Raw genomic sequence first — 27,229 nt, forward strand, 5'->3', positions numbered from 1 at the left:
CTAGGACAGACCCTAGTGTCGCAGCAGCTGACCTCCTGAGGAGTGTAGGATGTAGGGAATCAGGGATGGACTTGGAGACGGATGAGGGACGCTGTTATGATTGAGTCACCGTAGGCGGCAGACACAAAAATAGAAGCTACGTCCAGAAAACCAGAGAAGTTGGCAACTATCAGATTGCAGACCCCTGAACCTATCAACACAACTAGCAGTAGCCGTGGGGGGTTCCTACGATGCCCTAGACCCCTCGATCACAGCCGGAGAGCTAATTAGCCTAAAGACAGAAAAGGAAATCTAAACTGCCCCAGAGCAGACCCCAAAGTAAAAGGCAGCCCCCAACATATAATAACGGTGAAGCAAGATGAAAAAACACTCACACAGATAGAAAGATAGGCTGAGCAAACGATGGGGCCCAAGCTAACTAAACAGAACAGGAAAGGAAGGTTGCTGTCTGCAATCTGCCAAAACCCTATCAAAGACATAAGCCAACAAGCTGATATGGAAAAAAGACCCTGAAGCAGCTAGGCTTCAAAAACTAAATCAGCACTCAGTTATTTTCAGAAGACAGAGCTAAAGGAATTCAGCACACCCCAGCAGGGAATGGCAGAAATCCAGAAAACAAAGCAAAACAAAGTCAAAGCACAAATGCAAAAAGCCGAGCAGAAAACTTAGCTTTAGAAGAGCAGGAATTCAGACTGGTCTCCAAGGATCCCACAGAGAAATCACCCGCAGGGCAGAAGGGCGTCGGCAGCCTTATATCCAGTCAGTAACTCCACTCAGCCAGTCCTCATCATCAGGCTCAGGTGTTTGATAATCAGGCTCACTACCTTTCTTTACCAGAAGAGGGAGTTCCTCGGTCCTCAGTAGTGAAGGGGAAAATGAACTCACAACAGTACCTCCCCCTTGAGGAGGGGTCACCGAACCCTCAACCACGCCACCAGGGCGATCAGGGTGAGCCCGATGAAAGGCACGCACCAATCTTTTGGCATGAATATCAGAGGCAGAGACCCAGGAATTATCCTCCTGACCATAACCCTTCCACTTAACCAAATACTGGAGTCTCCGTCTAGCCAGACGGGAATCCAGTACTTTCTCTACCTCATATTCCATGTTACCTTCAACCAATACAGGGTCTGGAGGTGCCACCCCCGGAACAACAGGTTCAACAAACCTCTTCAACAAAGATTTATGGAACACATTATGGATTTTAAATGTGACAGGAAGAGCCAAACGAAAAGAGACCGGATTAATAATCTCCAAAATCTTGTAAGGTCCAATAAATCTAGGCTTAAACTTAGGAGAAGCCACCTTCATAGTAATATTTTTTGATGATAACCACACCATATCACCAACCTTAAACTGGGGACCAATGGTCCTATGTCGGTTAGAAAACCTCTGGGCCTTTTCCTGGGAGAGAGATAACTTATCCACCACTTGGTCCCAGATCTGGTGCATTCTCTCCACCACAGTGTCAACACCTGGGCAGGCAGAGGGCTCCACCTGCCCTGAAGAAAATCGAGGATGAAACCCAAAGTTACAAAAAAAAGGTGACATCAAAGTGGCAGAACTAGCTCTATTATTTAAAGCAAATTCGGCCAAGGGCAAAAATGAAACCCAATCATCCTGATCAGCAGAAATAAAACATCTCAAATATGACTCCAAGGTCAGGTTTGTTCTCTCTGTCTGCCCATTGGTCTGAGGGTGAAAAGCAGAGGAGAAGGACAACTGAATTCCCAGCTTGGAACAGAAAGTTCTCCAAAATCTAGACACAAACTGGACTCCTCTGTCAGATACAATGTTCTCAGGAATCCCGTGCAAGCGAACCACCTGTTGTAAAAACAGGGGCACCAACTCAGAGGAAGACGGCAACTTAGGGAGTGGTACAAGATGAACCATCTTAGAGAACCTATCACAAATCACCCAAATAACAGTCATCCTTTGAGAGACAGGCATATCAGAGATGAAATCCATTGAAATATGGGTCCATGGCCTCTTGGGGACAGGCAAAGGCATCAACAACCCACTAGAGCGAGAACACGATTTAGACCGGGAGCACGTCCCACAGGACTGCACAAAATTCCTGACATCACGAGACAAGGAGGGCCACCAAAAAGACCGACTCACCAGATCTCTAGTACCAAAAATACCTGGATGACCAGCCAAAGCAGAGCAATGAACTTCAGACATCACTCTCTTCTTCCACTGGTCAGGAACATACAACTTTCCACTGGGACAACGCTCAGGTTTGTCCTCCTGGAACTCTTCCAGAGCACGTCTCAAATCGGGCGAGATGGCAGAAAGAACTACCCCTTCGCCTAAGATGGTAGCAGGCTTGGTCACCACAGGAGAATCAGCAAAGAAGCTCCTAGAGAGGGCGTCTGCCTTGACATTCTTAGTTCCAGTAAGAAAAGAAACCACAAAATCAAAACGTGTAAAAAACAAGGCCCACCTAGCCTGTCTAGGGTTCAAGCGCTTAGCCGACTCTAGGTAAATCAAATTCTTGTGGTCAGTGAGGACCACGACTTGATGCTTAGCTCCCTCCAACCAATGTCTCCACTCCTCAAATGCCCATTTCATGGCCAACAGTTCCCGATTCCCCACATCATAGTTACGTTCAGATGGAGAGAACTTTCGGGAAAAGAAAGCACAGGGATTCATTTTAGATGTTACAGGATCCTTTTGGGACAAAACAGCTCCTGCACCAATCTCAGAAGCATCCACCTCTACCTGGAACGGAAGTGAGACATCAGGTTGCCGCAAAACCGGGGCGGAGGTGAATCTTCGCTTCAGCTCCTGAAAGGAAGAAACAGCCTCCGGAGACCAATTTAACACATCAGCACCCTTCTTAGTCAAATCAGTCAATGGCTTGGCAATACTAGAAAATTTTGCTATAAGTTTCCGATAAAAATTAGCAAAACCCAAAAACTTCTGGAGGGCCTTCAAAGAAGTGGGCTGAACCCAATCGTAAATGGCCTGTACCTTGGCCGGGTCCATTTCAATAGTTGACGGGGACAAAATAAATCCCAAAAAAGAAATCCTCTGTACTCCAAAAAGGCATTTAGATCCTTTGACATACAGGGAATTCTCTCTCAAGATCCGGAACACAGTCCGAATATGTTCCACTTGAGAATCCCAATCCTTGGAGAAGATCAAAATGTCATCCAGATAGATAATCAAAAATTTATCGACAAAATCTCGGAAAATATTGTTCATGAAGCACTGGAAGACAGAAGGGGCATTAGTGAGCCCAAAAGGCATCACCAGGTACTCAAAATGTCCCTCCGGAGTATTAAATGCCGTCTTCCATTCATCCCCATGCTTAATGCGAATAAGATTATACGCCCCCCCTGAGGTCAAGCTTGGTAAACCAGCAAGCACCTTTAACCCTGGAGAATAGATCAGAAATCAGGGGTAACGGATACTGATATTTAACAGTAATTTTGTTGAGGGCACGATAATCAATACAAGGTCTTAATGATCCATCCTTTTTGGCTACAAAAAAAAACCGGCACCTAAGGGTGACGAGGATGGTCTAATATGACCCTTCTCCAACGCCTCCTTAATATAGGATCGCATAGCCTCGTGCTCGGGTACAGATAAATTGAAGAGCCGACCCTTGGGAAATTTACACCCCGGGCTCAGTTCAATTGCACAGTCATAACTCCTATGAGGAGGCAGAGACGCAGACTCATTCTCACTAAATACATCATAAAAGTCCGCCAAATAATCAGGAACATCATGCGACTGAGGAGAGGTGGAAAACACCGGAGCCTCACTAAAGGCACACCGACAACCCCAACTCACCACAGACACAGATTTCCAATCCAAAACTGGATTATGAATTTGTAACCAGGGAAACCTCAGAACAATAGTATCATGCAGATTATGCAACACCAAAAATCTGCAATTTTCTTGATGGTCTGGGGCGACCCGCATTACCACCTGGGTCCAAAACTGAGGTTTATTTTTAGCCAAAGGAGTAGCATCAATCCCCCTCAAAGGGATAGGCGTCTGCAGAGGTGTCATCGGAAATCCACAACGTTTAGCAAAATCCAAGTCCATTAGGTTTAGGGCTGCTCCCGAATCCACAAAAGCCTTGGCGGAAAATGTGGACAGGGAGCAGATCAGAGTAATAGCCAGAAGAAACTTAGGTTGAACACCACCAACAGAAAACGTGTGTGCAAAGCGTTTCTCTCGTTTAGGACAGACAGAAATAATATGCGAGGCATCTCCACAGAAAAAACACAACTTATTACGCCTTCTGAACTCCTGACGCTGCTCTCTGGAAAAAACTCTATCACATTGCATAGGTTCAGACATTTGTTCAACAGGTGGCAACACCTCTCGTGCAGCTTTGCATTCGCGCAAACGCCGATCAACCTGAATGGCTAATGACATAGAATCGTCAAGACCAGAGGGAACAGGAAATCCCACCATAGTATCTTTTACGGCTTCTGACAACCCCTTCCGAAAGAGAGCAGCCAAGGCATTATCATTCCAGGTAGTAAGTACTGCCCACTTTCGGAATTTTTGACAGTACAATTCTGCAGAATCACGACCCTGGTTCAATGCCAGCAGGGTCTTTTCAGCCTGATCAATGGCATTAGGTTCGTCATACAACAACCCCAAGGCCTGAAAAAATGCGTTCACATTAGTCAGAATAGGATCATCTGGTTTCAAAGAAAACGCCCAATCCTGGGGATCGCCACGCAGCAAAGAGATGACAATTTTAACCTGCTGCGCAGAGCTCCCTGACGAGTTAGGCTTCAAGGCAAAAAATAATTTACAATTATTTTTGAAATTCAAAAATTTAGACCGATCCCCAAAAAATACATCAGGTGTAGGAATCTTTGGTTCAGCAGCATGTGAATGAGCAAGGTAGGCGGAAATTCCCTGCACTTCCGCAGCGAGCTGCTCCACACAATCAGACAATTGCTTTATCTCCATTGAGAGAAAAAAAAAAAATTCCCCCTACGGCCTCAGAGATATAGAGGAAAAAATATACACACTTTTTTTTTTTTTTTTTTTTTTTACAATTCTTTCCTGCTATTGAGTACCCTAGGATCTGCGGTATGGTGGGTGATTCTGTTATAATTGAGTCACCGTAGGCGGCAGACACAAAAATAGAAGCTACGTCCAGAAAACCAGAGAAGTTGGCAACTATCAGATTGCAGACCCCTGAACCTATCAACACAACTAGCAGTAGCCGTGGGGTGTTCCTACGATGCCCTAGACCCCTTGATCACAGCCGGAGAGCTAATTAGCCTAAAGACGGAAAAGGAAATCTAAACTGCCCCAGAGCAGACCCCAAAGTAAAAGGCAGCCCCCAACATATAATGACGGTGAAGCAAGATGAAAAAACACTCACACAGATAGAAAGATAGGCTGAGCAAACAATGGGGCCCAAGCTAACTAAACAGAACAGGAAAGGAAGGTTGCTGTCTGCAATCTGCCAAAACCCTATCAAAGACATAAGCCAGCAAGCTGATATGGAAAAAGACCCTGAAGCAGCTAGGCTTCAAAAACTAAATCAGCACTCAGGTATTTTCAGAAGACAGAGCTAAAGGAATTCAGCACACCCCAGCAGGGAATGGCAGAAATCCAGAAAAACAAAGCAAAACAAAGTCAAAGCACAAATGCAAAAAGCCGAGCAGAAAACTTAGCTTTAGAAGAGCAGGAATTCAGACTGGTCTCCAAGGATTCCACAGAGAAATCACCCGCAGGGCAGAAGGGCGTCGGCAGCCTTATATCCAGTCAGTAACTCCACTCAGCCAGTCCTCATCATCAGGCTCAGGTGTTTGTTAATCAGGCTCACTACCTTTCTTTACCAGAGGAGGGAGTTCCTCGGTCCTCAGTAGTGAAGGGGAAAATGAACTCACAACAGGACACGATAACAGGTGCGGACCAGGTGCGTCAGGATCAGGACTTGGTATAAGCAGGACGGGAACAGTAGCAGGTTCAGGCAGGACGGACAGGATCAGGAGTACGGTACGGGCAGGTTCAGGCATAGACAGGGTGTACAGGATCAGGAACAGGAAGCACAGGTACAGGGACCTTACAACTTAGATGGACGTGTAAACCACTATACTGTAATTAACTAGAGTTGCTAAAACACCTCCTATTGGAGAAGGTGCCTTAAATACGTGATGTCTCCTAACCATTGGCTGGGGACATTTTCAGAAGGATACACGCTGACCCTTTAAAAAGCAGGGAGTGAGCGCGCATGCCCTAAGTATACTATCAACAGACCTGCGTGCCATGCGCAGGTCCTGGGAGGAAGCAGACGCTGCGGGGACCAGAGCAGCGTGAGAGGGTAATTGTATACACCGGCGCCCCTGCCGAGAGGAGAAAGGTGACTCGGCAGGGCCGCCAGTGTTGCCCTAACAGTACTTCCCCCCATGCCCCCTTCAAGCTTGTGAGAAATTTCTGTAGAAGTGTGGCATTAATATATACTTTGGGCTCCCAAGATCTTTTCTTTGGGTCCAAATCCTCGTCAGTCCACTAAGAAAACGTTTTTCCTCTCACCTTCTCTAAGGATAAGATATTCTTCACTTCAAAGACATTGTCTGAGCTGATGGGATCATGCGTGGCAGCAGGATCCTTGAAGAAAGGACCCTTTAGGAGGGACATGTAGAAGGAATTGGGTCTCGTAATCAGGCTGGCAGCTTCAACTTATAAGATACAGCATTAGTTTACTTGATGACTTCAAAAGGACCGATGAAGCAAAGACCCGTCTTGAGATGGATGTACTTGGAAGAAATCCACGGCTTATCCCCTGGATGATAACAAGGTGGATACAGGCATCTTTTGTCAGCCTGCCTTTTCATACGTTCCGATGATTTTTCTAGTGTAGTTTTAGTTTCCTCCCAGATCTTAGCGAAATCCTTAGTAAGAGCATCGGCTGCTGGTACACCAGAAGCGGCCAACACTGGAAGAGGGATTCCTGGCTATTGACCGAAATCAATGAGGAAGTGAGATCTTGCAGAAGATTCACTTACATAATTGTTATAGGAAAATTCTGCCCAGGCTAATCATCATGATGTGCGTTTGTGAATTGCCGCAGGGAGTTAGGCTAGTTTCACATTAGCATTTACGGCCGCAGCGTCGGGCTGCGCACGGCTGCCGCTAAGCCCCGCCCCCTGCCGCTCCTCAGCCGGTAGCTCCGCCTACGGACGCAAGACGCTGCATGCGTCCTGCGTCCCCTATCTTTAGCACTGGGGACGCAGGCCATGCGCAGTATGCGTTTGGCAGCGCATGCGTCCTTTTGACGCTGCGCCGACCAGCGCCAAACGCAACAGGTTGCAATTTGGTGCGCTCGGCGCAGCGTCAAAAGGACGCATGTGCCGCCAAACGCATACTTTGCACGCCCTGCGTACCCAGTGCTAAAGATAGGGGATGCAGGAAGCATGCAGCGTCATGCGTCCGTAGGCGGAGCTACCAGCGGGGGCGGGTCTTAGCGGCGGCCGTGCGCAGCCCGACGCTGCGGCCGTAAACGCTAATGTGAAACTAGCCTAACTCTTTCTACCTTTCCATTAGATTAGGGGTGGTATGCAAAAGAGAAGTCCAGCACCATGTTCTGAAGTCCGCACACAGTTCTCCAGAATCTGGATGTGAATTGGGACCTCTGTTGGATGCGATGTGAAATGGAAAGATGGGCTGGATGAACCTCTCCGCAAGCCATTTCGAGAAACGATCCACCACTACCCAGATGACAGCATCCAGAGTACACAGGAAAGTTCATAATAATGTCCATGGTGATGTGTTGCCAAATTGCCAAGGGCACAGGAAGTGGTAGAAGTTGCTGTGACAGGAGTTGCCTGGGAGTCTTGTTGCAGGCACAGGAAGGAAATGCGGAAACAAGCTCCATGATATCCTTTTGCATGGTAGGCCACCAAAAGTGACATGAGATGAGCTGCAATGTTTTTCTCTGCCCAGCATGACCTGCCATCTTGGAGGAGTACCCCCATAACAGGATTTTCCTTTTATCCAATTCCAACACCAAGGTCTTTTCTGGAGGAATTTGTGACAAGTTTACCGGAACCACATTAACCATGTTGGACAGCTGGATGATAAGTTAGGGTTCCTCTTCTTGGTCGGTGTGAAGGAAAGACAGAGAAAGTGCATCAGCCTTGATGTTCTTGTCAGTAGGCCGAAAATGAAGAAAAAAGTGAAAACATCCAAAACATAACGACCACCTAGCCTGGCGCGGATTCAGTATTTGTGCGGACAGCAGACAGGCTATGTTCTTATGGTCTGTATAAATGACGACTGGATGGACTGCTCCTTCGAGAAGGTACCGCAACTCCTCTAGAGAAATCTTAATCGCCAACAACTCTCGGTCACCAATTGAGTAGATGCGCTCAGAAGCAGAGAAGGCCTTGGATAAAAAACTGCAGGAGACCATTCTGCCAGAGGGTGAGAACTTCCCCTGCCTCAGAGGATGAAGCATTTACCTCCAAAAAGAAATGTTTGTTCATTTCTCGTCAATGTAGTACTGGAGCAGAGGAGAAGGCCTGTTTCAGGGAGAGAAAGGCATTCTTAGCCTCTGGAGTCCATACCTTTGGATCGGCACCCTTAGGTCTCTTTCACACGTCCGTATATCCAGTACGTGTGGTGACAGTTTTCACACATGCTCACGTAGACCCATTCAAATGAATGGGTCTGTGCATATGTCAGTGTGTTTCCACGGCAGAGCAGGGGAGAATGATGACAGCACCTGCCCCGAGGAACAGCGCTTACTGTAGCGCTTCTTCCCTGGCGGTTGTCCGTGTGGTACTGATGCGGCACACGTGTGCCACACGTAGTACACACATGGACACAGATATCTCCGGTACCGGTTTTTCCAGTACCGGAAATAAACGGACATGCGAAAGAGGCCTTACATATCACAGCTTAGATGACAGCGGTGCGGGACGAGAAATATGAAATGAATTACTGGTAGTAATTGGCAAATCCTAGGAATCGCTGGATGGTCTTGAGGATGGGAGACGCTGTCTCTGTATCCATTTTCAAGCCCATGTCCGAGATTATATAATCTAGGAAAGGCAGAGTAGATTGTTCAAAAACACATTTTTCATCTTTTAAAATACAGACAATTCTCCCTAAGTCGCTGCAGGACTTGGCGAACTTGGCACATTTGGAGAGAAGACCAGGATATCATCCAGATAAACCACAGCACAAGAATAGAAGAGGTCTTTAAAGATGTCATTCACAAATTCTTGGAAGACAGTTTGGGCATTGCTGAGCCAACAGCATAACTTGGTACTAATCATGACTGTCAGAGGGTTTAACCCCTTCCCGACCTTTGACGCCACATAGGCGTCATGAAAAGTCGTGCCAATACGACCCATGACGCCTATGTGGCATCATGAATTGATTGCCCCCCTGTGGGTCGGGTGACTGGGGACACTGACAGGTCACCTGACCCGCACACAGAAGACCCTTCATAGTTAACCCCAGGGGGCGTGGCTTAGCCCCCACGTGCCTACGATCGGTCTGATTGGCTGTTAAAAGTGAAACAGCCAATCAGAGCGATTGTAATATTTCACCAATGAAATTTGGTGAAATATTACAATCCAGGCATGGCCGATGCTGCAATAGCATCTGCCATGGCTGGAGACACCGATCAGACCCCCCCACCGACTGATGGCGCCGATTGGCTGCCGCCACCGACTGACGGCACCGATCGGCAATCGCCGTCATAATCTGCCCCCCCTTCCCTCCGCTCTCTCCCGCCTTCCGATCCCCCCTCACCCTCCACGGTGCCTCTGACATCCCTCTGGCCGTCCCGGTGTCCCGCTGTCCCGGATCATGGGCGCCGCCATCTTGGAAAATATCGGACGCATGCGCAGATTCATTCATTTATTTTGATCACTTTGATAAACTCTCACAGTGATCAAAATAAAAAAAAAAGTAAATCACCGCCCCCCTTATCACCCCCATATGTAGGGACAAAGAATAAAATAAAGAAAATATTTTTATTTTTCCATTAGGGTTAGGGCTAGGGTTAGAATTAGGGTTAGGGTTGGAATTAGGGTTAGGGTTAGAGATAGGGTTAGGGTTGGGATTAGGGTTAGGGTTGGAATTAGGGTTACGGTTGGAATTAGGGTTACGGTTTGGATTAGGTTTATGGTTGGAATTAGGGTTAGGGTTGTAATTAGGGTTAGGGTTCAAATTAGGGTTAAGATTAGGGTTAGGGGTGGGGTTGGGATTAGGGTTAGGCTTGTGGTTAGGGTTAGAGTTGGGATTAGGGTTAGGGGTGTGTTGGAGTTAGGGTTGTGGTTAGGGTTATGATTAGGGTTGGGATTAGGGTTAGAGGTTTGTTGGGGTTAGGGTTGGAGATAGAATTGAGGGGTTTCCACTGTTTAGGCACATCACGGGGTCTCAAAATGCGACATGGCGCCACCATTTATTCCAGCCAATTTTGCGTTCAAAAAGTCAAACAGTGCTCCCTCCATTCTGAGCCCCGACGTGTGCCCAAACAGTGGTTTACCCCCACATATGGGGTATCAGCGTACTCAGGAAAAATTGCACAACAACTCTGGGGGTCTAATTTCTCCTGTTACCCTTGGGAAAATAAAAAAATTGGGGGCTAAAAAAATTATTTTTGTTGAAAAAAATTATTTTTTATTTTCACGGCTCTGCCTTATAAACTTCTGTGAAACACTTGGGGGTTCAAAGTGCTCACCACACATTTAGATTTAGTTCCTTGGGTGGTCTAGTTTCCAAAATGGGGTCACTTGTGGGGGTTTCCACTGTTTAGGTACATCAGGGGCTCTGCAAATGTAATATGACGCCCGTAGACCATTCCATCAAGTCGGCATTTCAGAACGTCACTACTTACCTTCTGAGCCCCGACGTGTGCCCAAACAGTGGTTCCCCCCCACATATGGGGTACCAGCGTACTCAGGACAAACTGGACAACAACTTTTGGGGTCTAATTTATCCTGTTACCCTTGTGTAAATAAAAAATAGTGGGCTAAAAATCATTTTTTGAGGAAAAAAATATATTTTTTTATTTTCACGGCTCAGCGTTTTAAAATTCTGTGAAGCACTTGGGGGTTCAAAGTGCTCACCACACATCTAAATTAGTTCCTTGGGTGGTCTAGTTTTCAAAATGGGGTCACTTATGGGGGGTTTCCACTGTTTTGGTACATCATGGGCTCTGCAAACGTAACATAACGCCCGCAGACCATTTGATCAAGTCGGCATTTCGAAACGTCACTATTTCCTTCTGAGCCCCGACGTGTGCCCAAACAGTGGTTGCACTTGGGGGTTCAAAGTGCTCACCACACATCTAGATAAGTTCCTTCAGAGGTCTAGTTTCCAAAATGGGGTCACTTGTGGGGGAGCTCCAATGTTTAGGCGCACAGGGGCTCTCCAAACACGACATGGTGTCCACTAACGATTGGAGCTAATTTTCCATTCAAAAAGTCAAATGGCGCTCCTTCCCTTCCGGGCCCTGCCGTGCGCCCAAACAGTGGTTTATGACCACATATGAGGTATTGGTGTACTCAGGAGGAATTGCCCAACAAATTTTATGATCCATTTTATCCTGTTGCCCATGTGAAAATGAAAAAACTGAGCCTAAAAGAATTTTTGTGAAAAAAAAGTACTTTCTTTTTTTACGGATCAATTTGTGAAGCACCTGGGGGTTCAAAGTGCTCATTATGCATCTAGATAAGTTCCTTGGAGGGTCTAGTTTCCAAAATGGGGTCACTTGTGGGGGAGATCCAATATTTAGGTGCACAGGGGCTCTCCAAACGCGACATGGTGTCCGCTAACGATTGGAGCTAATTTTCCATTCAAAAAGTCAAATGGCGCTCCTTCCCTTCTGAGCCCTGCTGTGCGCCCAAACAGTGGTTTATGACCACATTTGAGGTATCGTTGTACTCAGGAGAAATTGGCCAACAAATTTTAGGATCCATTTTATCCTGTTGCCCATGTGAAAATGAAAAAATTGATGCTAAAAGAAAATTTTTGTTGATAAAATTAAAATGTCCATTTTTTCCTTCCACTTTGCTTCAGTTCCTGTGAAGCACCTGAAGGGTTAATAATCTTCTTGAATGTAGTTTTGAGTAGCTTGAGGGGTGCAGTTTTTAGAATGGTGTCACTTTTGGGTATTTTCTGCCATATAGACCCCTCAAACTGACTTCAAATGTCAGGTGGTCCCTAAAAAAAATGGTTTTGTAAATTTTGTTGTAAAAATGAGAAATCGCTGGTCAAATTTTAACCCTTATAACTTCCTAACAAAAAAAATTTTGTTTCCAAAATTGTGCTGATGTAAAGTAGACATGTGGGAAATGTTATTTATTAACTATTTTGTGTCATATAACTCTCTGGTTTAACAGAATAAAAATTCAAAATTTGAAAATTGCAAAATTTTTGCCAAATTTCCATTTTTTTTTCACAAATGCAAAAATTATCGACCTAAATTTACCACTAACATGAAGCCCAATATGTCACGAAAAAACATTCTCCGAATCGCTAGGATGCATTGATACATTCCTGAGTTTTTACCTCATAAAGGGACACTGGTCAGAATTGCAAAAAATGGCCTGGTCATTAAGGTCAAAATAGGCTGGGTCATGAAGGGGTTAAAGCAGTCTTCCATTCAACTTCTCAGAGTATCCAGGTTAGATTGTAGGCTCCTCTCAGATCCAGCTCAGTAATAATCCAGGAAACAATTCCGGGATCAAAGGTAACGGATATTTGTACCCAACTGTGATGTGGATGAGATCCCTATAATCTATGCAAGGCCAGAGAGTCCCATCCTTTTCCTTGACAAAGAAGAAACTGGCTCTTCTTAATGAATCTCCTAGCCAGATTCTTATATTCTTATTTACATACTCGGACATGGGTAGGGTCTCCGTCTGTGAAAAGGGGTAGATACGACCTTGTGGAGGTGAGGATCACGGAAGCATGTCTATGGAGCAGTTGCACGACATATGTGGAGGTAGTGTTTCTGACGGCGCAACACACACAACGGGGTGGAAATGGGGAGAAGAAGGCCCTACTGATAGGGAAATGGGGGATGGTCATCACCTGAGCTCAAATCTGAGCCTGTCTCTGTACTCCCCTAACGCCTTAAGTGGGTCCTTCCCCCCCTCTGCCGTCAGGAACCTCGTCCCTCGCTCTCACCTAGCACTGCCCTGGCTAGTGCACTGGCTGGCAAGGCCTCACAACTGCAAATAGTACCACACGGGACAGTGACAAACACGAAAGGGACGAGGGAAAAACACCACACTGAGCTTCCAGACTTCGCTGCCAAGCTTCACACCGCAGATGACACAGAAGCCAGACTCCAAACCTCAGAAACAGCAGATACCAGAGAGCTGTCACTGCAAGGCTGGTCTCCATAGAGGAACTCTATCACCAACAGTCAGCTGATGCATCAGGTGACCATTTAAAAGATGGTTGGAGTGGTTCATACCCACATCAGCTGACCCAGCAACTCTGCACATACAGCAGATTGCCAGCGTGGGAAAACTGACATTAACCCTCGCTTGTCCTGAAAAGAAAAAAAACTACATTTAAAACAGAGTGGAACCAGAGCTGCCACGAATCCAAAAATTGATTTTGACACCCAGCAAAGAAGATGATGCTGCCGGCGGCCGAACTGGACATACAGGTACAAGGCACTTCTCGTGACAAAACTGTCCCAACAAAGCACCTCTCCGGATCTACAGTCAAGGACGGATCTAAGAATGTGGAGCCACAAAAGACCCAGGATAAGTGGATGAGACAGACTCAGAAGCATGTAGAATGCGATCTTCTCTGTGTGCAGCATTCCTATCTGGAGCTCTGCTTTCTCGGTAAACACCTGAATGGCTTTGGATAGGGCCCTCCCTTCGACAGATGACACCAACAATGAATTCAGGAGGTAATTGAGCTGGGATCTGATAACAATCTACCTCTGTTTGCTAAATAAAGTTCCATGCCGCATGAGAATCCAGGTACGCTGTCGCAACGAACAGGGAATCTTCACGTGTCACAGAGACAGTCAGGATCACCGGTGGAGGAGAATTACTCTCACCCAGGGTAGCCTATCAACCCTAGGCTTGAGAGTTTTCCGACTTGGGATAGGTGCGGATGAGATGTCCTGTGCCTCTGCAATTAAAGCACAAGCCCCTGGCTTGTCATTTCTCCTGTTATTCTTCGGCAAGCTTTACATGGTTGACCTGCATAGGCTCAGATGAGACTGCGGCTACGGAGGACTGAGGGATGAGTGGCCTCTGAAAGGATGGAGCCAGACAAAGAGGTTTTCTCTCACGTGCCATCTCTTTGGAGCGCTCCTGGAATCTGAGATCGATATGGATAGTCAGGAAAACTAGGTAATCCAGAGTAACAGGAATGTATCGACCTGCTAGCTCATCCTTTATTCTTCCAGACAATCCGTCCCAGAAGGCGGCTACTAATGCCTCGTTGTTCCAGCCGAGTTCAGAAGCCAGGGTGTGGAACTGGACGGCATATTGGCCTACAGTCAGACTTGCCTGGTGCAGTCTGAGTAGAGATGATGCAGCAGAAGTAACTCAGCCCGGCTCATCGAAGACTTTCCATAATGCCTCCAGGAAGACCTGCAGATCAAAAATGACAGGGTCTTCTCTCTCCCACTAGGGGTTGAACCACCCAATGGCCTCTCCTCCAAGATGGGACATTAGGAATGTCACTTTCACACGATCAGATGAAAACTGGTGAGCCAGCAGTTCAAAATGCAGAGAGCACTGGTTAATGACCCATCAACATTGCTTGAGAACCCTGTCAAAATGTGGTTCCGCAGACAGAAAGAGTCCAGGACATGGAGCATGACTTGCAGACTGAATATTCACTGCCATGGTTCCCGCAGCTTGGACCAAGATAGAAGGGTTATGTGAGTTAGCAGGTTCCATGAACTTAGAAAACTGTTACACACATGTCTGTGGAACCACTGTGCCACAGTCCAGGTGTTAGGAGCGGTGTAACGCACTAAATAAAATTATAAATAAAGTGCATTCACCGCTCGGGGTCCACTGTGCGATAGATGGTAAGACCGCTGCTAGGTGGTGGCAGAAGGTATCTGGCGGTAGAGTGCACAGGGTTCAGACTTCACCCAGGTGCACTGAGCAAGCTCTGTTGCACTCACAGAGCTGCAAGGATAAGCACACGGACAGATAACGCTGGAGCAAGCTCTGTTTCACTCACAGAGCTGCAAGCATGCACAAGCTCTGTTGCACACAGCTGCAATCATACACAAGCTCTGTTGCACACACAGAGCTGCAAGCATATACACATGTGCAATAACACTGAGTCTGTTTAAATGTCACAGAAGCTCAGCGACACAGACGCGTTATGTGGTCACAGGAGTGGCCCTAGCTGACGGCACCAACTCCGTCTAGACCTACCGTGGACGTCTGGGGAATAGGGTGTTGCACGTGAGAACGCACCTAGTGCTGCGACTGCAGCGTGACGATAACTAAGCCGCTGTAGAAATGCCGCTGTCAAGCAGGCGCGAGATGACGCTAGCTGCTGAGCGCTGGAGCAATGGCGCGCTGGCGCTAATACTGGCTCTGACTCAAACACTCACACATTCGTAATAACCAAAATGGCGGCGGGGACCTTCGGGGGCCTGCAGGTAGCTGGCTTCGTCAGTGCCTGCAAAGCGCAGGCACGAGGAACCCTTCTGCACTGCCTGTGACAGATTGCTGATCTGTCACAGCGATCTGTGATGTGACAGATCAGCGATCTGTCACATGACAGTTATATCCCCCCTGGGACATTGTAATAAAGTTTAAAAAGAAAAAGTGTAAAAATAATTTATAAAAAAATCGCTAAATAAATTTAAAAAAAAAAATATTCCCTAATTCATTTTTTGGAAGTAAAAAAAAAAAAACAATAAAAGTACACATATTTGGTATCGCCGCATCCGTAACAACCCGCCCTATAAAACTGTCCCATTAGTTAACCCCCTTAGCGAACCCCTTAAAAAATAAAAAAAAAATAAAAAAAAAATAAGCTTTATCATCATACCGCCGAACAAAAAGACGGATATAAATAACCATGGTACCGCTGAAAATGTCATCTTGTCCCGCAAAAAACAAGCCGCCATACAGCATCATCAGCGAAAAAATAAAGTTATAGCTCGCAGATTAAAGTGATGCAAAAATAATTATTTTTTATATAAAATTGTTTTCATTGCATAAAAGCGCCAAAGCATAAAAAAACGACCTAAATGAGGTATCGCTGTAACCGTACTGACCCGAAGAATAAAACTGCCTTATCAATTTTACCGCACGCGGAATGGTGTAAATGCACCCCCCAAAAGAAATTCATGAAACGCTGGTTTTTGCTCATTCTGCGTCCCAAAAATCGGAATAAAAAGCGATCAAAAAATGTCACGTGCCTGAAAATGGTAACAATAAAAACAACAACTCGTCCCGCAAAAAATAAGACCTCACATGACTCGGTGGGTCAAAGTATGGAAAAATTATAGCTCTCAAAATGTGGTGATGGCAAAAACTATTTTTACAATAAAAAGCGTCTTTTAGCGTGCGACAGTTGCCAAATGTAAAAACCCGCCATAAATAGTAAATCAAACCCCCCGTTATCACCCCCTTAGTTAGGGAAAAATAATAAAATTAAAAAAATGTATTTATTTCCATTTTCCCATTAGAGTTAGGGCTAGGGTTAGAGCGAGGGTTAGGTTTAGGGCTAGGGTTAGGGCTGAGATTAGGGTTAGGGGTGTGTTGGGGTTAGGGTTGGAGTTAGAATTGGGGGGTTTCCACTGTTTGGGCACATCAGGTGCTCTCCAAATGCAACATGGCATCTGATCTTAATTCCAGCCAATACTGCGTTGAAAAAGACAAATGGTGCTCCTTCCCTTCCAAGCTCTGCCATGTGCCCAAACAGTGTTTTACCCCCACATATCGGGTATCAGCCTACTCAGGACAAATTGCAGAACAACTTTTGGGGTCCAATTTCTCCTGTTACCCTTAGGAAAATAAAAATAAAAAATTGGGGGCAAAAATATCATTTTGTGGAGAAAAATATGATTCTTTTATTTTCACGCCCGGGCGTTATAAACTTCTGTGAAGCACTTGGGGGTTCAAAGTGCTCACCACACATCTAGATAAGTTCCTTAGGGGGTCTAATTTCCAAAATGGGGTCACTTGTGGGGGGTTTCCACTGTTTAGGTACATCAGGGGCTCTCCAAAGACAACATGACACCCGCAGACCATTCCATCAAAGTCTGCATTCCAAAACGTCACTACTTCCCTTTCGAGCCCTGACGTGTGCCCATACAGTAGTTTTCTCCCACATATGGGGTATCAGCGTACTCAGGACAAATTGGACAACAACTTTTGGGGTCCAATTTCTCCTGTTACCTTTGGGAAAATAAAAAAATTGGGGACTAAAAGATCATGTTTGTGGAAAAAATATGATTTTGTTATTTTCACGCCCGGGCGTTATAAACCTCTGTGAAGCCCTTGGGGGGTTCAATGTTCTCAAAAGAAGAAAAATATCCGGCACTGTTATGTGAAAAAAGATTACCCTTGATTATAGCACCTGTGACTCCACATCCGTGGTCAGTAACACACCTTTTTCCCCTCTACAACGGGTGCTCAATCCCATGTAGAGAAAACATGAAATTTCATAGTAAGAGAAGAAAACAGATTGGCACTCAAGGTTCTCTTGTAGCAATTTACTTTATTTCATAAAACGAGGCATAGGCGTCGGCACAGGAGCAATGTGTAAAAGACGGACAACAGCCGTTTCGCGCACAACGCGCTTCAACAGGTCCTATGCTCAGACTGAGAGAAACATCTATTTAAACCACATGTGTAGGTAAAAAACTCCACCCCTTCACCTGAGCGTGTCTCATAACCCTTCTATCCAAAAAGACCAAACAACAAAAAATAACAAAAATAATAACAAATATCCATATATTACAGACACCACATCATAATTAAAAACATACAGTCATAACTGCTTAAAGGAAAATGGACATATCTATCTTTTCATTTAGGCCTAACGGACCTGTGGCTTTTGTGCGAAGGATCCATTTGGCTTAGAATCATAGAATCGTAGAGTTGGAAGGGATCTCCTGGGCCATCTGGTCCAACCTCCTGCTCAAAGCAGGATTCGCTAAATCATCCCAATCAGATGTCTGTCCTGCCTCTGTTTGAAGACTTCCATTGAAGGAGAACTCACCACTTCTCATGGCAGCCTGTTCCACTCATTGATCACTCTAACTGTCAAAAAGTTTTTTCTAATATCTAATCTGTGTCTCCTCCCATCCCTTCTGCTTGTAGAAGACGTCTACCATGTTTCCCTCCATGCTGCGGCACAGAAACCCGTTCAGTACCAGCAAAGCGCAATTCCTATGCATTCCCCCCATGGAATTTTCTCAAATGTTCTATGAGTTTAGGGACACCTTTTCCTGTATTGATAGAATTAAAGTGTTCCCTAAATCTAACATAAAGGGGCCGAATTGTTTTACCGATATAAAAAAGCCGCACGGACAAAACAGAACGTAAACCACAAAGGCAGTTTTACATGAAATAAGTTCAGTAACTTCGTGAAGTATAGACCCAATTTTTACAGTTTTCCCACTTAATTTAAAAGGGCACCAGGGACAATTCTTACATGTATAATCCCCTTTTGGGGTACTGAATTCTAGCCAATTATTTCGTTTGCTCTGGTATCTATTCTTGACCAATAAGTCTCGGAGATTAGTGCTTCGTTTACTAGCAAACAAAGGACCCCTGCTGACCACATCTACAAGGTCTCTATCATTTTCCAGAAGATGCCAATTCTGTCTGATTACTGTTCTGATGTGCCTATCCATGGAATTATACGTGAAACTAAAAACAAACCATTTTTCTTGTTGTTTTTTATTTTGTTTATTAGTAACTACCGTAATTCATTATTTACCCTTTGGACAGCAGAGTCCAGAACAGACTCAGGGTAGCCTCTTTGTCTAAATCTACCACGTAATTCATCTGCTTGTCTCTGAAAACCCTCGTCATGACTGTTAAGTTTTTTGAGTCTAAGAAATTGGCTGAAAGATAAAGAATCTTTCACATACCGGGGGGTGCGCACTGTTGTAATGTAAAAGGGAATTTGTGGCTAAAGGTTTACGGAAAATTTCTGTATGTAGAGCTCCATTAACCAATTGTAATCTAACATCGAGAAAATCTAATTAGGAGCCACCAAATTGAGAAGTAAATTTCATGTTCATGTTATTGTGAACATTCAAAAATTTCACAAATGAATCAAATTCCATTCTAGACCCATCCCACACAATGAAAATATCGTCCACATAACGAATGAAAAGTTTTTATATGTTTCAAAAAAGGATTGGTAATCGCATATATCACTTTTTCCTCCAAAACAGCCAAAAAAAGATTAGCAAGGGTACAAGCGACGGGAGTACCCATCGCTGTACCCTCTATTTGTTTGTACCAGACATTATCAAATTGAAATATATTGTGCGTGAGAATGAATCTGAGGCCATCAGTTTTGAAATCGATCGTCTCCAAATCCCTTCCCGAGCTGAGTAACACCTGTCTAACTGAATCCACCCCACTTTCGTGCGGGATTCTGGTGTACAAACTTTCAACATCTATAGAGGCCATCTGAAAATTTTCCTGCCAGACAATTTCTTTTAGGACTACAACAAAATCTTTTGAATCTTTTATGTATGAAGGGATTTCTTTTAGGAGAGGTCGTAATAACCAATCTATGTACTGGGATAGGGGCTCGGTGAGTGACCCTATCCCAGACACAATGGTGTCGACCCGGAGGGTTGGAACTTGACTTGTGTATTTTCGGTATATGGTACCAACGGGCTTTCCGTGGGAATTCAGGAAATAATTTTTCTGCTTTACGTTTAGAAAGTACATTATTTTCCACCTGTTTTTTTTAAAAAGGACCGTAACTCTTCTTTATGTTTGGTAATAGGATCACCTTTAAAGGCACAATAGGTTGAAGAAACAGACAATTGTCTATTCGCTTCGGTAACATAGCTATCCTTATTTAATAGGACCACATTGCCCCCTTTGTCTGCTGAATGTAAGATCACATCTGACCAACCCTGAATTTCTTTAATAGCCCGTCTTTCATCTGTAGTCAAATTAGCAGTCTGTTTTGGATATATCAATGCTTCTAAATCTTTAACTACCTTAGTCCCGAACAAATCTACAACATTCCCAGGGGAGATAGGGGGCATATATGTGGAACTACACCCTCCTAAGATAGGATAATAACTATTTGCGTTTACTACACTGGATTTATTTTCTGAATTAATATCCATCAGGATTAAGGCGTCATCTCTAATATCTGCCAGGGACCCAAAACCTGCCATGAAACCCAAAAGGCCAACAGTGCAAGGAATCTCCCCAGAACAAACGCTGGCTTCCGAAAGAACATTATTAGATGCAAAAGATTTATGCAAATTAATTTTCCACAGGGTTTTGAAAAGGTCTATTTGAAATTCAACCATATCAAAGTCCCGAGGTACGCAGTAATTCAAACCCTTTGATAACACTGCCAAATGTCTCTCCTCTAAAACATGGTCCATTAAATTAATAACTGTCTCCTGCATGGAATCGATCTCCTCTAAGTTTTCCAGGATTCTTGTTTCCTTTTCCGTAAAATACCGCTTGGACCTCCTCTTTCCTCTGCGGATTCTACGTCTAAAGGGAATGAGGTAGATTTAAGATTGTTCTTTATATCACCTGGACGTGCAAAGTGAGTGGTTTCTTCATTGGCACTTGAATCTGAATCAGTAGTCAAATAGTCTCTTTTATTATATCGAGATTTCACATTATCTTTTTTAAAATTCCTTTTCTTAAAACGAGAGTTAAGCTGTGAAGATTTATTTTTATTCCATGTGAAGATTTGATTAGTTTCAAAGTCCTGTTTGTCTCGGATAAATTTATCTCTTTTTCTTTGTTTAATCTCAGTTTGTAAAACCACTAATTTACTGTCCAATTTTTTATTTAAAGTTAACCATTGTTGTTCCGTGAGTCTTGTTTTTAATTCCTCTTTGGTTTTATTCAGATCAATTTTCACTTGTTTATAATTAAGAACATTCTGTTGTAAAACCAAGTTTAAGAGGTCTTGTGAAAACTTTAACAAGATTCTATTCCATTCCTCAGAAAATTTCACATTATCCTGGAATTGAGCCATAGGTTTAAAAACCCTTAACCTTTCTCAATTTCGGGGCTCCCAATTAGATTTTCTCGATGTTAGATTACAATTGGTTAATGGAGTTCTACATACAGAAATTTTCCGTAAACCTTTAGCCACAAATTCCCTTCTACATTACAACAGTGCGCACCCCCGGGATGTGAAAGATTCTTTACCTTTCAGCCAATTTCTTAGACTCAAAAAATTTAACAGTCATGACGAGGGTTTTCAGAGACAAGCGGATGAATTACGTGGTAGATTTAGACAAAGAGGCTACCCTGAGTCTGTTCTGGACTCTGCTGTCCAAAAGGTAAATAATGAATTAGTTACTAATAAACAAAATAAAAAACAACAAGAAAAACGGTTTGTTTTTAGTTTCACGTATAATTCCATGGATAGGCACATCAGAACAGTAATCAGACAGAAATGGCATCTTCTGGAAAATGATAGAGACCTTGTAGATGTGGTCAGCAGGGGTCCTTTGTTTGCTAGTAAACGAAGCACTAATCTCTGAGACTTATTGGTCAAGAATAGATACCAGAGCAAACGAAATAATTGGCTAGAATTCAGTACCCCAAAAGGGAATTATACATGTAAGAATTGTCCCTGGTGCCCTTTTAAATTAAGTGGGAAAACTGTAAAAATTGGGTCTATACTTCACGAAGTTACTGAACTTATTTCACGTAAAACCACCTTTGTGGTTTACGTTCTGTTTTGTCCATGCGGCTTTTTTTATATCGGTAAAACGATTTGGCCCCTTTATGTTAGATTTAACGAACACTTTAATTCTATCAATACAGGAAAAGGTGTCCCTAGACTCATAGAACATAAGAGAAAATTCCATGGGGGGAATGCGGAGGCATTGCACTTTGCTGGTATTGAATGGGTTTCTGTGCCGCAGCATGGAGGAAATCATGGTAGACGTCTTCTACAAGCAGAAGTCAAATGGATCCTTCGCACAAAAGCCACAGGTCCGTTAGGCCTAAATGAAAAGATAGATATTTCCGTTTTCCTTTAAGCAGTTATGATTGTATGTTTTTAATTATGATGTGGTGTCTGTAATATATGGATATTTGTTATTATTTTTGTTATTTTTTGTTGTTTGGTCTTTTTGGATAGAAGGGTTATGAGACACGCTCAGGTGAAGGGGTGGAGTTTTTTACTTACACATGTGGTTTAAATAGATGTTTCCCTCAGTCTGAGCATAGGACCTGTTGAAGCGCGTTGTGCGCGAAACGGCTGTTGTCCGTCTTTTACACATTGCTCCTGTGCCGACGCCTATGCCTCGTTTTATTAAATAAAGTAAATTGCTACAAGAGAACGGTGAGTGCCATCCTGTTTTCTTCTCTTACTATGAAAGGTTCAAAGTTCTCACCACACATCTAGATAAGTTCCTTGGGGGGTCTAGTTTCCAAAATGGTGTAATTTGTGGGGGGATTCCACTGTTTTGGTACATCAGGGTCTTTCCAAACTCGACATGGTGTCCGTTCTCAATTCCAGCCAAAAAAGTCAAATGGCGCTGCTTCCCTTCCGAGCTCTGCCATGCGCCCAAATAGTCGTTTACACCCACATATTGGGTATCAGTGTACTCAGGACAAATTGCACAATAACTTTTAGGGTCCTGTTACCCTTGGGAAAATAAAAATTGGGGGTGAAAAGAAATTTTTGTCGAAAAAATATGATTTTTTAATTGTACGGCTGTACGTTATAAACTTCTGTGAAGCCCTTTGTGGGTTCAAAGTTCTCACCACATATCTAGATAAGTTCCTTGTGGGGTCTATGGGGTTACTTGTGGGGGGTTTCCACTGTTTAGGTACGTCAGGGGCTCGCCAAACGTGACATGGCGTCCGATCTGAATTCCAGCCAATTTTGCATTGGAAAAAGTCAAATGGTGCTCCTTCCCTTCTGAGCTCTGCCATGCTCCGAAACAGTGGTTCCCCCCCACATATCAGGTATCAGCGTACTCAGGACAAATTGCACAATAACTTTTACAGTCCAATTTCTCCTGTTACCCTTGGTAAAATAAAAAAAATTGGACCTGAAGTAATTTTTTTGTGAAAAAAAGTTAAATGTTCATTTTTTTTAAACATTCAAAAAATTCCTGTGAAGCACATGAAGGGTTAATAAACTTCTTGAATATGGTTTTGAGCACCTTGAGGGGTGCAGTTTTTAGAATGGTGTCATTTTTGGGTATTTTCTATCATATAGACCCCTCAAAGTGACTTAAATATGATGTGGTCCGTAAAAATAAAATGGTGTTGCAAAAATGAGAAATCGCTGGTCAACTTTTAACCCTTATAACTTCCTAACTAAAAAAAATTTTGGTTCCAAAATTGTGCTGATGTAAAGTAAACATATGTGAAATGTTATTTATTAAGTTTTTTGCGTGCCATATCTCTGTGATTTAAGGGCATAAAAATTTAAAGTTGGAAAATTGCGAAATTTTAAAAATTTTCGCCAAATTTCCATTTTTTTTCACAAATTAAAGTAAGTTATTTGAATAAAATTTTACCATTAACATGAAGTACAATATGTCACGAGAAAACATTGACAGAATCTGTGGGATCCATGGAAGCGTTTCAAAGTTATTACCTCATAAAGGGACAGTGGTCAGAATTGTAAAAATTGGCGGTCATGAACGTGCAAACCACCCTTGGGGGTTAAGGGGTTAATCCATGTCCAGCTTCTCACACTCCTCCCCCACTTTTTCAGCATGGCAATCGCTGGGCTAAGTTCTTGGGATTGATTATGCGCCTTCTTGAGATCGAAACTTTGCATTATCCAGTTTCCTCAAAGCATATTCCATGTCTTCCTTGTGAATAAAGTCCCCAATCCACAATCCATCCTTGTGTGAATCAGCATAGCAGACATCTCCAGCTTCTTTCATATGATCTTTCAGATCCTGACAACTCCCTGTTGTGGGAATTCCTGAAACAAGGACTCTGTATTCAGTTCACTGGGACGGAGTCAGTTCTTCCTGCGGGGTCTTCCATTTCCTTTTCCTGATCCCCAGTTTGACCTAGGAAACTCCACATGTATCCGACGAAAACTGAACTTGTATCAGTTATATCCAACCACGGCATCCTCCATATTCTGTGGATCCTGGAAACTGATAAAGACGAATGGTGCGGCGCCGCTACCCCTGCGATTCTTCAGCTCGATGGTACGGATCTACCTGTACCGATGGAACAATTCCTCTATCTCTTTCTCTTGTACATCGGCCAGTAAATTGTTGACATAATTGTGCCCATCCTCAGAGTGCTGAGCCCCCAGTTAGGGGAATTGTCACTTGGCAGCCTGGTAAATGGTGTTCTGGGTGGAGGGGCAATATCCGGGATGACCAGGGTGATAGAAGACCCAGTGTCCCAAAGTCCTTTACTGATGTCATTTACTTCCCCCAGGTCAAACTCCTTCATGGTAACAGGCATTGCATTTTGTGTATTACTCACCACTGGAAGGGGATTAGTCTGCATGTTGAGATCGCTCTGTTCCCTCTCGGCTGACGCAGTGGGAATCGGTCCTTGGCTTTGGGGTACTACTGGTCCTTCTTTTTCCTGATGAAGAAGTTCTTGTAACTTCGAAACGCGTAGAAAAAAGCCACAATTTATTAATAAACCACACATGGACTGACGTATCTTCCATCGTTCAGCCGCGCAGCTGATTTCCACTAAACAATTCTTCTGGATAAAAGAACATGGTCCCAGTGGCACACCAACCCTGCTTCTTGGTTGTTTCCCAGCAACACATCTACTGGTAGGTGCCGCACAACTCCTACATCCACCATTCCATGACTGTGACCCCAGTCTAAACGTAGTATGTAGTATGGCCCTCCGAATGTTCAGAGATTCTCCTCCAGATACGTTGACTAACATACGGTTGGCGGGATCAATACAATGGTCCTGTTCTAAATGTTCCTTGATCAATGTGACCGAGGATCTTGAGTCATTGAACCCCGCAGTCTCTACACTACCCAAACCAGCTACAGTTGCTGGTTCACGGTCGCTGAGGTGTCACATCTAGTCCGGAACATTTGTCCTTGGACCAGAAATGCGTCTTCTGGTCAGGGTAGCAGGATTTTCTCTTCCCCAACATTCCAGCTCCATTGCAGCACAGTGTTCACTGGTTAGGGACGGGGATGATGTGGGCTAGCACGTTCCCAGCATTCCGTGGCAAAATGTCCCATGCGTCCACAGTGATGGCATCTTAACCCACCTCGTGCCAACGCAAGCCGTACTTAGTGGCTTAGGAAACCTCCGCCTCTTTGTGAAGTCCTAAATCCCCACAGTTCCTACTCTCGATGGTACGTGGGTCTCACTGACCTCTCTGTAAGCCCATGTTCCCAACTCGCTGGGTCTGTCCTTTCTCGTAGTTCGGGTTGATTGGCAGACCAATCATCAGCCAATCTTGCAGCATCATCCAGTCTAAGTGTTTTTTTTATCAGTCAACAATTCTTTGACGTCACCTGGCATCTTGGACATAAATTGTTCCAGCATGAATATATTCAAAACATGTTCTGCTTCCTGAGCTCCCAGTCCTTCTATCTACCATGTGTATGCCATACGTTATATGTTTGCAAACTCCCGGTACATGTGTGCACTGGGCTTGTCAGTCTCTTGAAACTTCCTCTGGTAGGTTTCCAGCGTGATGTCATACCTTTCTGTTAATGAGCTGCGAATAGTATAATAACATCTCTGATCCCCAGAAGACAAGTTATTAAAAGCTTCCCTTGTTTTCCGGTCAGGCCAACGCTCACGAATCTGGTGCAGTCACTGACTGACACCTCATGCAACAGGCATAACCGGAGATGTTCATCAATATCCAAGGTGTGGTATATCCTGGTACCTTAAAGATGCGGGCCCCTCTCTCCTGTTATCTAGTGTCATCTGCGCTGGGGCGGGTGGGTGTACGGCTACTTGCACACCCATATATTTGCTTAACACTGTCGCCCGATCTATCTCCATGGCCCGCTCTCCTAGCGTCACCAGCACACGGCTCATCTCAGTCAATCAATCCTCCACCATCTGGATGACAGCCCTGGACTTTTCTCCCTCCACAGAGCTGCCCTCCTCCACATCTGAACTGACCTCCTCCTGTGGGTATTCACGGTCCCAGTCGGCCAAGCATTGTATTAAGGTCACCCAGTTGTACTCAAGAAACCACTCTAGCTCTCTCCCAGAGGAAAGGGCTCCTCCGTCTTGAGCCTTTTATAGATGGAATCTGCCATCTTTCCAAGGGACCGGTCAGAAACTTTTCCTGGTAAGCTGTCCAAAGATAGTTGATTCCCACTGCTGCCACCACTTGTAAGAATTGATGCTGTGGGTTGTAATAATCACCTAGGCAGGTTAAAGATACAACTATTTTTTATTCCTTACGTCCATGGTCTTACAGCAGTTCCAGGTTGATGGCCACAGTGCAATGCCCCCCCAGTCCACGAGACTGTAACCAATTCTAGCCAGCAACAACAGTCCTTAGGATAGTTCCTCAAATTCAGATGACAAGCACATGTATCCAGCTCCAGTCGGCAACCAATCTCGAAACTCCATAGGACATCCATACATGCGCGCCAGAACCTCAGCAACAGATCCTTGGCTCTCGATGTCACTGCACCAACTCCCTCACTAAAAATGTGGGTTATTGTTCTCCCTCTCCTGGGATCAGCCCCCTGGAAGAGCAGAAGTGTTCACAGCCTCCCCCTTAAACACTTGCTGAAGAATGTTCCAGCAGCCCAGTCTTCAGCCTGTCTGCAGGGTTGTGTATTAGGGATGCCCCCTGCAGAGAGGAACAAAGACATACATGTCCCCACTAGATGCAGGATAGAAATACTAATGTAGAACTTATGTATACATGAGATTCAGCCCGCGCGTCTTCCTCTGCTTGTTGTCAATGAATGGAAACGATTCATGAAGCTAAACTCTTTCCAGGAGAAATTTGTGCAATTTAAACTGACAATCAAGCAAATCTCTACAAAAACAGAGCAATAAGATCGATGTACCGGTTTTCCGTGCTGGAAAAAATCTATATCCCTTAGAGTCGTGGACTCTGCTCTACATCCATTGGTCTTATA

The 27,229-nt window shown here is 44.4% G+C and overlaps 1 protein-coding gene and 1 pseudogene across 5 annotated transcripts in view; one reads left to right on the forward strand and one right to left on the reverse strand.

The window, feature by feature from the left end:
• SCN8A (sodium voltage-gated channel alpha subunit 8) overlaps positions 1 to 27,229 on the forward strand; it is a 276,775-nt gene that overhangs the window by 242,380 nt on the left and 7,166 nt on the right. The gene's annotated exons all lie outside the window — the stretch shown is intronic.
• LOC141091365 (serine/arginine-rich splicing factor 9 pseudogene) lies at positions 23,912 to 26,543 on the reverse strand (annotated as a pseudogene).

Source organism: Dendrobates tinctorius, unplaced genomic scaffold (genome assembly GCF_039654945.1).
Source record: "Dendrobates tinctorius isolate UK_male_01 unplaced genomic scaffold, ASM3965494v1 ptg000051l, whole genome shotgun sequence".
Taxonomy (NCBI): Eukaryota; Metazoa; Chordata; class Amphibia; order Anura; family Dendrobatidae; genus Dendrobates; species Dendrobates tinctorius.